Source organism: Camponotus vicinus, unplaced genomic scaffold, assembly GCF_025532165.1.
Source record: "Camponotus vicinus isolate PSW18456_S1 unplaced genomic scaffold, iyCamVici1.0 SCAF_10, whole genome shotgun sequence".
NCBI classification, from domain to species: domain Eukaryota; kingdom Metazoa; phylum Arthropoda; class Insecta; order Hymenoptera; family Formicidae; genus Camponotus; species Camponotus vicinus.
The window spans coordinates 1277133-1289339 of NW_028141946.1; the positions used below are offsets into that span (position 1 = coordinate 1277133).

The 12207-nt window shown below is 37.5% G+C and overlaps 1 protein-coding gene and 1 long non-coding RNA gene across 8 annotated transcripts in view; one reads left to right on the top strand and one right to left on the bottom strand.

Moving 5' to 3' along the window:
* LOC145960189 (uncharacterized) overlaps positions 1 to 9193 on the bottom strand; it is a 45450-nt gene extending 36257 nt beyond the window's left edge. For all 5 annotated transcript variants that reach the window (XR_014435287.1, XR_014435286.1, XR_014435285.1 and 2 more), the window contains exon 1: positions 8196 to 9193. This is a non-coding gene — a long non-coding RNA (uncharacterized LOC145960189). The remainder of the gene's footprint in view (positions 1 to 8195) is intronic.
* Ubx (ultrabithorax) overlaps positions 1 to 12207 on the top strand; it is a 179055-nt gene that overhangs the window by 38888 nt on the left and 127960 nt on the right. The window lies entirely within an intron of this gene.

Below are 12207 nucleotides of genomic sequence, written 5' to 3' on the forward strand. Positions count from 1 at the left end.
TGTTTCCGAGATAACAAAGATTCGATGTCTGTTGTACATGGGATTTTCCGTGAATTTTTTCAGAATGATAATGTGTTCATTTCCTATCTCGCTCAATTGTCTCTACCACTTTCCAGTCACTGCTAAATAGAAATCTTCGTACCCCGGGCCGTAGAGCGGTTTCCGTGGATTCGGTTAGAATTTGGATGAGGAAGCTGGATGCTTCCCGAGGCGTGAAATGGCTGCGTTAACCGCTTGCACGAGCCCATCCTCGACGAGGAAGGGGGCGGACACTTTCCACTCTCTTCTTTCCTACCCTTCGCGGCGCAACAAAACGCTCGCCCTGTACTTTCAAGATTTTCCAAGAGTTTAGAGAATATGAATAACAACGCTATCTCCTATTCTGCATAAAACGTATCTTAACCGGGAGAATAATCCTCAAATAAATTTTATGTTTTTACGCTTTCTCTTTTTATCTCCGTGGACTAATAAATGCCGGCTTGGAAATATTTACTAACGAAACGATAATAATCTGCATAGTCTGTGCAGCAATAAATTTTCCATATTTCGCGTTTTTATTGCCGGCCTCCAGTTTTTCACTCACTTTTGCGGAAACGCTTGTTCGCGATCTCTCTTTTTGCAAATTTTACCGTTTGACAAATTATTAAATTTCTCGCCATTTTCTTTCCCGCCATTATCGTTTTCCAATTCGTAGCTGGAATTCTGGAATACGTGTCTGGTGAAGACATTCGGAGGACTCGACGACTCCCGAAACATCGTCATTCTTTTCCCTTCTTCGGCACCTTTCCCCGTTTCTTGCTGCTTTTCGGGGGTCGCTCCCCGAACACGTGGATGGCAATATCATCGTACGGATCTCACGAGGAGAGGAGAGGTATAAAACGAAAGTTATGTGCTTCGCTATGCGCGAGGGAATCATAGATCAGCAGTCGGACGTCTGCGGGGACGTAGAAACGAACGTGAACGAACCAAGAACCCCCGCCAGCCCCCGTCGTCCTCCATCTTCTCGCCAACCCCCTTTCGTTTTTCCGCGTTCCCTCTTCCCCGCCCGATCGCTACCTTCTTTCCTCGCGCATCCCCTCTACCGATCCCTCGACAACCGACTCTACTCCTATCCGTTTCTTTCTCCTCGCTCGACATCTCGCTGTCTTTTCGAATTCCCCGTACGCGTCTCTTTATTTATACATACATAGATCTTTTATATAGTACTCCACATATCCGCGCTGATGTCTGCATGCGGTCGACGTATTGTATATATTATTCGTATACCTTACGTAAAATGCCAAAGCGAGCGCATACGAGCGTATAAGTACGCGTGTAGACAATACTGGGTGTGGCAGCCGTGGCGAGCTATTATTTCAGATAGAGATATGTTATGATCCTACAGGATCGGGGAGTCACGCGTATATTACGTATTCGGTATCGAGAGAAATGGTTGAATTGTATGGCGCTCGAGATGCGAAGAGAGAAATTCGCCATCTCTTCGAAAGTCTGTCGTGTCGGAAAGAATTGTTGGTGTTCATTAATTTTAGATTGCGCCGAAACACGCGGAGTATGCGGATTAAAAATAGAAGAGAAATCTTTGGAATGCACAAAACGCGATATTTTCCGCGAAGTAATTTGGCTCCGCGTCGGGCATAATGATTGTTGGCAATAAGGGTGATTTACCGCCTCTCATGAACATATTATCACGATCATTCTGACAAAGATCTTCATAAAATCTTGTTATGTCCTGCGGATCTTTTTTGAGAGATAGACAGAGAGAGAGAGATATGAAATATATCGAAATATATTTAATACAAGCAGCGTAGCGTGAATCACAGCCGCTAATTTTATGCGATCGAGAAAATTAAGAGTAGCGAATGCTGTTTCAATCTCACAGGGGACCATCCTATTTTTTCGTCGGTGGCACGTGAATTAAGTCCCTTCGCTATCTTCAGTCCTCACGTAAATTACGCGACGCTCCGTGGAGAGAAATAGCTGCCTCTTCTTTTCCCCGCACCATGCGGCTCTTTCTGCTTTATTTACATATAGATACGAAAGCCATTGAGCTGGCAGGAAAGTACTTCCCTTTTTATGGGCTGATTCATTCAGCATCGATAAAATTTGCCTGCTCGGAATTATTACCAAATTTGCATCAGTCGCGAATATCGCGTCAATATTTTATCGCATTATCTTCCAATTATGCGTAAAGTAAAGACTAAGCTCGCTAATTATTTTCTTTCGTTTCATCTCCATTTTTACGAAACGTATATATAATTCGCGCATAATAAAGAAAATTGCCGATAATTATATAATAATCGGACTCGACTCACACATTTTAATTTTATTTTTTGTAAGCAAAATTACACGTCATTTGAGTCAACTGTCAATCGCGAATATTCGCTACATGTATACTAATAGAAAATTCACTACTTGTGTATTAGCTTCGGTATCCTAACGGGGGCGCGAGCGTATTATGAATACGCACATAAACATCCCTTGGCGTTATCAGTTGTCGGACGCCGGGGTGCCGGATATTGTCGCATCCTCCGTTTTGCCTCTCCCGACTACGCAAAACGGAGCAAGGGAGATACGCGTTGTTGTGGAACAAAATATAGGAAAGCAAGTCAGAGAATGGAATAGCGCAAACCAAGTCGCAGATTTAATTAATCTGTCTCCGACGATCGCATTACTAACAGGTAAGAACGTTGTACAAATACACGTATTTTAACGGTATAACTCATCAGTGACGTTTTTATTATTTCCGTAAGAGAAATGTGAAATTCAATTTATAACGTCTATATAAGATTCAGGAATTTTTTTCCAAGGATGCGAACTGTGTAAATAACAACGAGTATCAAGACGAGACGACTTGTCTATTGTCACAAACAATCGAAAACGTGAAACTCGGATATCGCCCAGATTATACTTTCTTTTTGTCTGAAAGAGGATTGCGCGCAGACAAAAAAAAAGTATCCGACTTTTATTTTTTTGTGATCTTTACGGTGTGTTCGACGACGACGATATAGCCCCCCAATGTCTTTCGCCTAAGGGTCCGTAAAAAAACGAGACATACATTATCCGGTAGAAAGTTGCTCTCTCTCCCTATTAGAGATGGGACATTATTTTTTTGTACAAAAAAAAGATACGGTACACGAGAAAGTTTGGGGAGTCTTATAAAAGACGGTCAACACATTTCGTCACTTTTTAGAGAGATATCTTTTTACCATTCATCTCACACGTGAAGAGAATAAGATGCAATAAATCTCATAGGAGGATCGAGATTATTTACTTTAAGCGATATTATACTTTGTGTACTGGAGCGAAAATTCGCTAACAATTAATTATTCGCTTACAATTAGTATAAATTCACAATACAAGCGCTATGTGTATATTTTATACATGAAATATCCGTAAAATATTTACACACATTTATCTCAATATAAAATATTTATTATTTATATATTAAAATTTATATATTAAATAAAATATTAAAATATTAAATTTAATTATATATTAAAATTTAATATTAATATAATTATTTATATATATTAAAATGGTTAAATAATTTTTTTTTCTAAAAAGCGCATTCTTCAAAATCATCCCCCCGCATAATCGAGCGCAAGGATTATTTCGCTTCGTGACTATGTACGAGGCGTGCCGAAGGGTGAGCACGCGGGGCTTGAAAGAGTTAAATCGCGGCCGGCGTGGGACGGCTAGCGACGAGCAAATAATCGAGTTTAATTGCAAAACCGTCAGCATGATTTAATTACGCTGTACAACGTTGTCGGATATACATTATGTACCGGCCGTACATATACATATACATATATCTCCAATTCTCTTTTTTCACCCCTCTCGGATACCGAATAATAAGTGAAGCGCTTCATAGCGTTGCACACTCATTTTCTTGGATGCTGAACCACGTTTGTTTATTCCAAAGAATGCTAGCGCGAGATTTTCCAAATATATCGTTCAATTATTGTTTCCAACTTATAAAAGTATTATCCAATAATTATACAGTGATGTTATATAACCTGTTACTTACCCCTATGTTATTTACCCCTATAATTTATTTGATGTTATATAATGCGACATTAGAAATTAAATTCTCTTGAAAAGATACTCATAATGGAAGAAATATTTAGCAAATTAACAATGAATCGTTAATCAAACTTCTCGTACACGCAATTTTAATCAGACCGTAAAATAAATACAGTCGAAAAGGATTTAATCTTATTTTCACTAATGATTTCGAGGGAAGGCTCTTAAAAAGGGCTCGAGAGAACGGAATTGCGCTACTTATCCAACATAATGTTTTACGGAAGGAGCTTAACTAGGGGAATGAATGACTCCGCCATATTTATGAGAGTTTTTATTCGCGCATTACGAGCATGCAAGTGCATGCATCAGCATAAATATACGTATACTCGATGCATCGAGCGGCGATTATAACCGAAAAAAATCATGGCGGTGTCAAAATTTTTTGCAAAAAAAAAAAGGGGGAACTGCTCGCAGCTTTTTCGGCTGGAATAATTTCCCTTCGAAAATCGAGCGTATATTTTTAAAATTCAGTCTTTCTCTCAGAATCGTGAGCTTATCTCCGGTTGTTTTTTGTCCGTCTGCGTAGCAGCACGCGAAGCAACATTTCGCGCGAGACCACAACCTGCGACAGGAGATCCCTACCTGATAGCGTTAGTTCCTAGCACGCGAACGCGCCGTACCCGAACTAAGGAAGATTGATAAGGGGGCTTTGGACAGGCCCGCGTTCTTCATGGCGACTGACCCGGCGACATAACTATCCTATGCATCACATCTTAAATAACACAATCGCTGCTTGATACGACATTTTTGTGGAGAATTGCTATTTCTAAGAAAATAATGACCCTTTATTTCAATCGAAAGATTACAGAATTTCGATATAATTAAAGCATGACTAGCTATATAGCTTTATATTTATGAGCTTCATTGATAGGGAATTATCATCTAATTTCTCCCTCTCTTTCTGCCAATAAAAATTTCAATTTTTATGATTCTTCCATTAAGATTAGATTTAATGATCGTTTCCTCCATTTAAATTTAATTTTATCCTGTATTTCTACTCTTATTTTTGTCTAGTAGTAAAAATGTTATCATCTTATCATGTAATTGGAGATATTTTGACACGCGCGTACAATCAACCGCGAAAAAATTATAAATTGATAATTAAATTATGATTGAGGATGTTTGTAAATTTTTCTTTTTCTCAATTATGTATGTTTGTCTCGTAAAAAATTTATAACGAGCGATGTAAATATGTTATATAATAGTGATAAGATAATATTAATATATTTACGTAGAATATGTATTTCATTTACATTCTGGATCATGTCGCTTTAACTTATTTTGAACTCTAACAAATTCGTTGTTAGATTCGATGAATGCAGTTGCAAAAAAAAATAGAGATTTTTGTTACAACTCAATTAATGTAGTAAAAACAAATGGAAAAAAGGTTAATTTTGCAGGCCTCGAATTAAAAATTTCCATGAATTAGAAAATGTTTTCGGGATTCTGAGATATTTTTTTGAAAAGCTAGAGAGACTTTAAAACATTAATTTCATAAGTAAAATGGAAAAAAATTGAAAGCGTAAAGGAAAGTAAAGATTTTGTGAGATTAATGTCTTTAAATTAAAATTCATTTCTCGAACTTCGACGAATACGAGCTTGTTGACTTGTAGGGTCAGCTGCGTTAATAATGTTTCAATGCTACATGTATTTATCAAAGGTTATCTACTTTTTCGTTTCAAGGAATTCAGTAAATATCATAAATTTTGCAACAAATATGTAATAATGTACATATGTAATAGCAATGAAAAAGCGTCAACACGTGTATAACACTTTTATAATTGAGAAAACCTGATATAAAAATATGTCTAAATATGTATTTTTTATTTCTAATCATTTATGATAGATGATAATATCTTCATGAAATAAAATATCATTTTTATTCACAGCAATTATCTGATACAATTATAATTATTTCTTTTAAATGTTTTAATTCTTCCATTTCATATATCTATATGTAAAGAACAATTTTTTGAACTAACAAAAATATTTCAATAAAGAGAACTATATAAGATGTAAAAAATATTTATAAATAATTATTACATTTTCTCATAATCTTTATCAAACAATCATTATCGTCATTATATCACAATCGAGAGTTTTATGACTAATTGTTCAATTCGATAGCTGCAAAATACATCAGAAATATACGCTCTCCCGACAAAGAAAGATAATTAAATTCAACTAAAAATTGCCGCACATTTTTAAATATGCATGAGACACATCTGATTCGAATCGAGAAGTGTGTATATCGCGTATTCTAATATTCAGATACCCGCAACGGGTGACGACGAGTGCTCTGAACAACGGCGTAGTTTTTCATTCCGCGCCGTTACAGAGGCGAGCATGGAAACTGTAATCACCATCTTTTCATTGCCCTATACGTCCAACGTTTATCCTTTTTTTCATTGTGAATCCACGTAAATCTGCGGTAACAACGATAAACCTGCGAAGCTGCGAACGTCCAACATTTATTATTGCTCTCGCGTGTGAAGTTTGATATCCCGGGCGCGCATGTATACGCGCGGTTGCGCGCCAGTAGATAGGATGCAAAGGGCGACGCTACTGTTCCCGGTGGTGGTTTGCTGTTGGTGCGTAGGGGATGGGTAGATCGTGGGGGCGAGTTCTACGACAGAGGGGCGAGGGGAACGGAGGACGGAGACGGGAAGGGAGGCGAGAGGAAGAGAGAGAGTGAGAGCGAGAGAGACGGAGCAGGCAGGGGTGGGGCGTGCGCCCTGCACCTCATAAACTTAAACCCTAATTAACCAGCGCTACGACTACTGTTGCGCCCTACGTGCGTATGGTTCTCGTTCCTATAACACGAACGCACTTCGCTGCTTTTCTCACTCTCTCTCTCTCTCCCTCTCTCCCCCTCTCTCTCGCACCTCGAAGCCGCGCGTGGGCTGCTACGTATACGTGTATGCACGGCGGTATTCTCTAGTGAGAGACGCGATGTTTATTGCCCGACTTCACGTAAATTAGCTCCGCCCGCGAAACTATCCGGTGGGCTCCGTTCGCGGTGAAGCTATAACCGTTGTTTCCGAAGACAAGTCAGGCGCTTGAATTTTCGTTCTACACGCTCACCGACACGGATACAACTTATCCATCCCTGGAAATGAGAGCTTGAATTATTTCGCGAAATATTAAGTCAAAGTGATGGTTTCCTAAAGTATAATAAAGAAATTGGAAAGCAAAAGTCTATCGTCGAACTGAATCATATCTTGACGCGAGTGTTCGGCCATGCTGAGAATTTCGAAAGAGTGATATTTCTTTTATCTCTGTACGTATATTAATTTCTATACGTAAGGCGTCGAAAATTGGCACATCGAGTGTTTTTGGAAAACACGATCGGGCGATATTTAGATGGGAATTTATAGCGAGAAATGTTTTGGTCTTAACATCGAAAGCGTTGCAACTAGGTAGGTGGTAATATTTATTACCGACATTGTAATCCGCTTATTCGATTCTGTAAATAATCTTATGCAACGCGTATACTTAACGGAATGTCAGCTTAGCAAATAGTTTCTTCGAAATTCAGAGCGTGCAATGTTTATAGAGATTCACGGTATGCTTCTTGTTAACGTTACATCGGTAACAGATACCTGAATAAAGCAGACAAAATTTATGATGATCCTAACTTTTCCTTCATTCACATTTTATTGTACAATATAACGTTTTATATAAAAAACACATATATGCATGTGTGTGTATGTATAATAATTTATAGTGCCAAGTAATAACTTAATAAGTCTTTATGTGAAAATTATATTTAGTGTTTCGTGTAAAAGGCACTGTCATATATATCATTCTTTTAATATAATATCTTCTAAATTATTTTTAATTTTTGAAAGAAAAAATTATTCCTTTTTATGCTCCTTTAATATTCATTATTTCTATTGTATAATTTAAATCTTGTTATTAACATTAATTGTAGCAAATTATACATATATGTATATCTATTAAAACATTATTTTAATTACGTTATTCAATTTTAAATTATTTTCGGAAAAGTTACATCGATATATTGATTTCTTCTCCTATAAATATCTTTAGATCTATGTGTGAAAATAATTGTATCATTGCTTGTGTACATGAAATTTTACAGAAATTACCAAGTCATATGTCCTCCCTATTGCATGCGTGCGCGCTTTGACAGCGCAGGCGCGTCATCACACGTGAAAGCATTCCGTGTCCAATCTGCCAGATAGATGCACATGCAAGAGTTTGTCATTCATATCGAAGCGACAGCAAAGTTTCACGTGTCGTTCAAGGTCTGGGTAAAATCGGCGCGCAACAGCCTCGACCGAATCACTGTCAGACGCACAACACTCGGGAGAGTCGTATGCGAACACTTTCGGCTTGTGTCGTCACGGCATAACCCTAACCGCCAACATGCGATCATCGTGCCTAGAGGCTTTTGTTATCCCTAAGAAAAGCCTTCGCCGCGTGCGATCGCACCGTGTGTCGCAGGAAAAGCACTTCCGGCGACGAGACGTCGCTTTTACGCGGGACATCTTTTTTTATCGCTCGAGATTTCAAGCCGACCGGAATGATTGACACATGACGTAGGCGACACTTGGCCCGGACTAGCGGCGTCCAATCTGCGCAGGTCCGCGTCGGGCCAATATGGCGGCCCGTCCAGTCAAGTCGGGAGAGCGGCTGGCTTGGGACGGGACTCGTCGGTCAGCGTGATGGTGCCTGGTCGATGAAACCTGGAGCCCCGCGGCTCACCGCCGGGCGGCAGCACCGTCGCTCGTGGCTCCTTTACCGGCTCTCGAACCTGACTGGTTCGGGGAAGGGGATGAGGCCGCCCAAGATGGCCGCCGTGTCCAAGATTGCGCCAGGCTTGTCTCTCGCGGCTTCGGCTGAGTTAATTTTCTCACTATTTCTCACGGTGATTTCAGACGATTGTCGGGCCCGCACGCGACGTCACCGTCGATTGGATGTCGGCAGCGGTATGTAAAGTCGTCGTCCTTTCGCTTGGTGCGGACTTCCGATCGAGATGCGCGAGATGCAACAGCTGTAGCCATCTTATCCTAGGGTTTACGCCTACATGTGTATTTGCGCGTGTATGCGTGCGCGTGTGCGACGTGAAACGTGCGTTTTGTATCTTCACATTTTAGTGCGAAACCGCGGAAGATGCGTCACCGAAATCGTAAACAAGCCGTTTAATCAGCAGCGAGAAACGCGGTGAAACTTTCTCGCTCTCGTGGAAAAAAAATTCTTGCGATTTCGCGGGAGTCCCTCCCAAGCATTTTCCGAGGACGATATACAGCAATTGAAATGATTTTAAATAGTTTCATTATGTATTTAGATTTTGTGCAAGCGCGCCGAAGCTTAGGGGAAGCGCTCTTGGCAAAAATTATAATGCCGCAATTTGCATTTCATACGTAATCTCATATAGTAACAACCATTAACTTTTTCTTTCGCGGATTATATTCACAATTTGTGTACGTGCACCGGCATTTTAATTGCGTAGTTATCGTCGCACTTTCTTAAATTCCCTAATGTAAATGAAAACCCCTTTTATTTGGACATCCGGAATCGAGATAAACATAGCGGCATAGTGAGACTACGTTTACGCGACGATTAAACTAATTTTCTTTCAAATATATCGGTAGGCTTAATAAAACACTGCGCGAATTAAGCAAATGTCAGACTTGTAGTTTTCGTTAATTAAAATTAAAATTTATGATTTCATATTTCGATGCATTTTTATTTTTGATTTCATGCAATGCCAATCTTCCTTCATTCGTAATCAATACAAATTGAATCCAAATATAGCATCTCGTGAATGTTTGCAATATTTCGTGATTTAATAATAGTCAGTAATGTAGAATCGAAAAGAGAATTTGCTAGATTAAGAGATGTACGTAAAAGGACTTGCCTGTGAACAATTTCAATTCTCTATCTTTCTCTTTTGCCTATATATTTATTTTTAAATAAATAATTAATTAATTTAATATTTATAAATGCATAATATATTCATAAAGCATATTCTTAAATCTAATGCATTTATTTAGGCTGATAAATGTACTATATATAATAATATAACGACGTTTTCTTTCACACACACATATTTATTTATTTATATTATAGCGGAATCTAAATTCTAAATTAAGCTAAGAAATTAAATGTCGTAATTTGGAATTTAATTCTTGCTATAATTTAAATAAATAAATATAAAAGAGGAAGCAGCGATAATTATATAAAAATATGTGCATATACAATATTTATCAGAATCGATAAAATATGCTAGACTTAAGATATGTTTAGGTTAATATGCAAATTTTCATTGCTGTAAGTTTTTTCTAATTTACATATATGTATATGTGTGTACATGTACATGTATTGAAAAGAAATAAATTTTTTAGCAATAAAAATTGATATATTGCGGCATAAAATTAGCGACATTTCTTTTTTTCGTTATTTGATATATTGCAATATATATATTATATTATTATCCAACAAGTAAATTTCTATCTAATTAAAAGCTAGCTATCCATCAAATAAATTTCTATCTAATTAAAAGCTAGCTCTGTTTGCTTTATTACGGTGTGGTACCTTATAAGCAGGGAAACTTGCTTCAAACTTGCTAGGCGGGAGAAGAAGGATCGATAGGGCAAGGCAAACGTATAATGGATAAGAAATACGCGAGGGATGCGAAGAGATAAGAGTTTCCAAGAGCTTTTCCTCTTTTAGGGTTGGTGTCGGAATATCTCGAAATCTATTTAAAGAACCGTCTAAGATAATATTGTTCTGGCGAACTATTGATTTTTTTTCCCCTTCTGTTTTTTGTTCGGTTTCTGGGTAAATTGAATTTTTTCGACTCGTTGGCTTTTTGACCGATTGGAGTCATTTATTATTCTTCGAAATAGTTTTTCGTTAACACGATTTATTCAACCCTCCATTCACAAATTTGCTTTTACATTCTAATTATAGAATCATATTTCATTCATTTATACATGTTTACATGTAAAATTACGTTCTTAATAATGTTGTAAAGCTTTTACTTTTTCAATAGAACTGTATGAATAGTATGATATATTTTATCTCGAGTTTTTATATACTTTATATTAAATTCCATTAAGATTTGTATTCTATAGAATCAATTGTAATGTTTCTTTTATAAAAAATATCTTCACATGCTAAACAGTTAATTGTACAATGTATATAACATGAATCTAAACTCAATTTCTTTAAATACATAACTTTACATATTACTGATTTTATAAAATAAAATATTACTAATCAATTTTAATGATTCTTCGTTTTATTTTACATCGAAAATCATGAATAATGCAATGAAATATTGAGGGAAAAAATGCAGAGAATCTGTTATGTTTGCACATATGTTTGTGCAACTCATCCTTTTTAAGTTGGAACGAATAACAGGGTGACGTAGGGAGGATAAGGATGGAGGAGGAAAGAGAGAGAGAGCCTCGAGGAGTCTTTTCAGCACATTGAGTTGTAAAAGCGTTCGTTCGCTCTCACCGCCAAGCGGCACGGTCGCTTATGTTAAAAGCCGGCTACACACGCCGCGTGATGAGTGGATGCTGTTCTATGTGCACTTTTTCTTTTAACTCTTTGGCCTTGCTCTTGCACTCTTGCCTGCCGGTCGGTTATGTATGCGGGAAGGTTGGTCCATACGCGTTGTATTTGTCTGCATACTTGCGCCCTGCCTCCATTCTTGTTAGCTCTTTCCCCTCCTTGAGCAACGTTGACAATTTCACTTTTCGCGACGCGTTTTATCCTTTATTGATTACGCATCAAATTGTAAGATTTTTAAAAAATTCGTATAAAAAAATTGAAAACTGCCACTTGAGATATATGTCTTATAAATTTTGATATTAATCAATTTATTAGTTTCGATTGAAAGAAAGTGAAATTGGACTGATGAAATTCTATAAATTTTTCTTGATCCTTTGAAAATAACAATGATATCGTACTCAGAAATATCTATTAAAATTTTTCATTTAGAAATGAATTATTTGTGTCAATTTTTATTTATATTTGTAAAGGAGGATTGGAGCTTGTTTAATCAACTTGTTTATTTTCTCGCTGTATAGAAACATAGTGTTTCCACTATGAAAAGTATGTTTGCCATGCACGCAGAAATAAGCA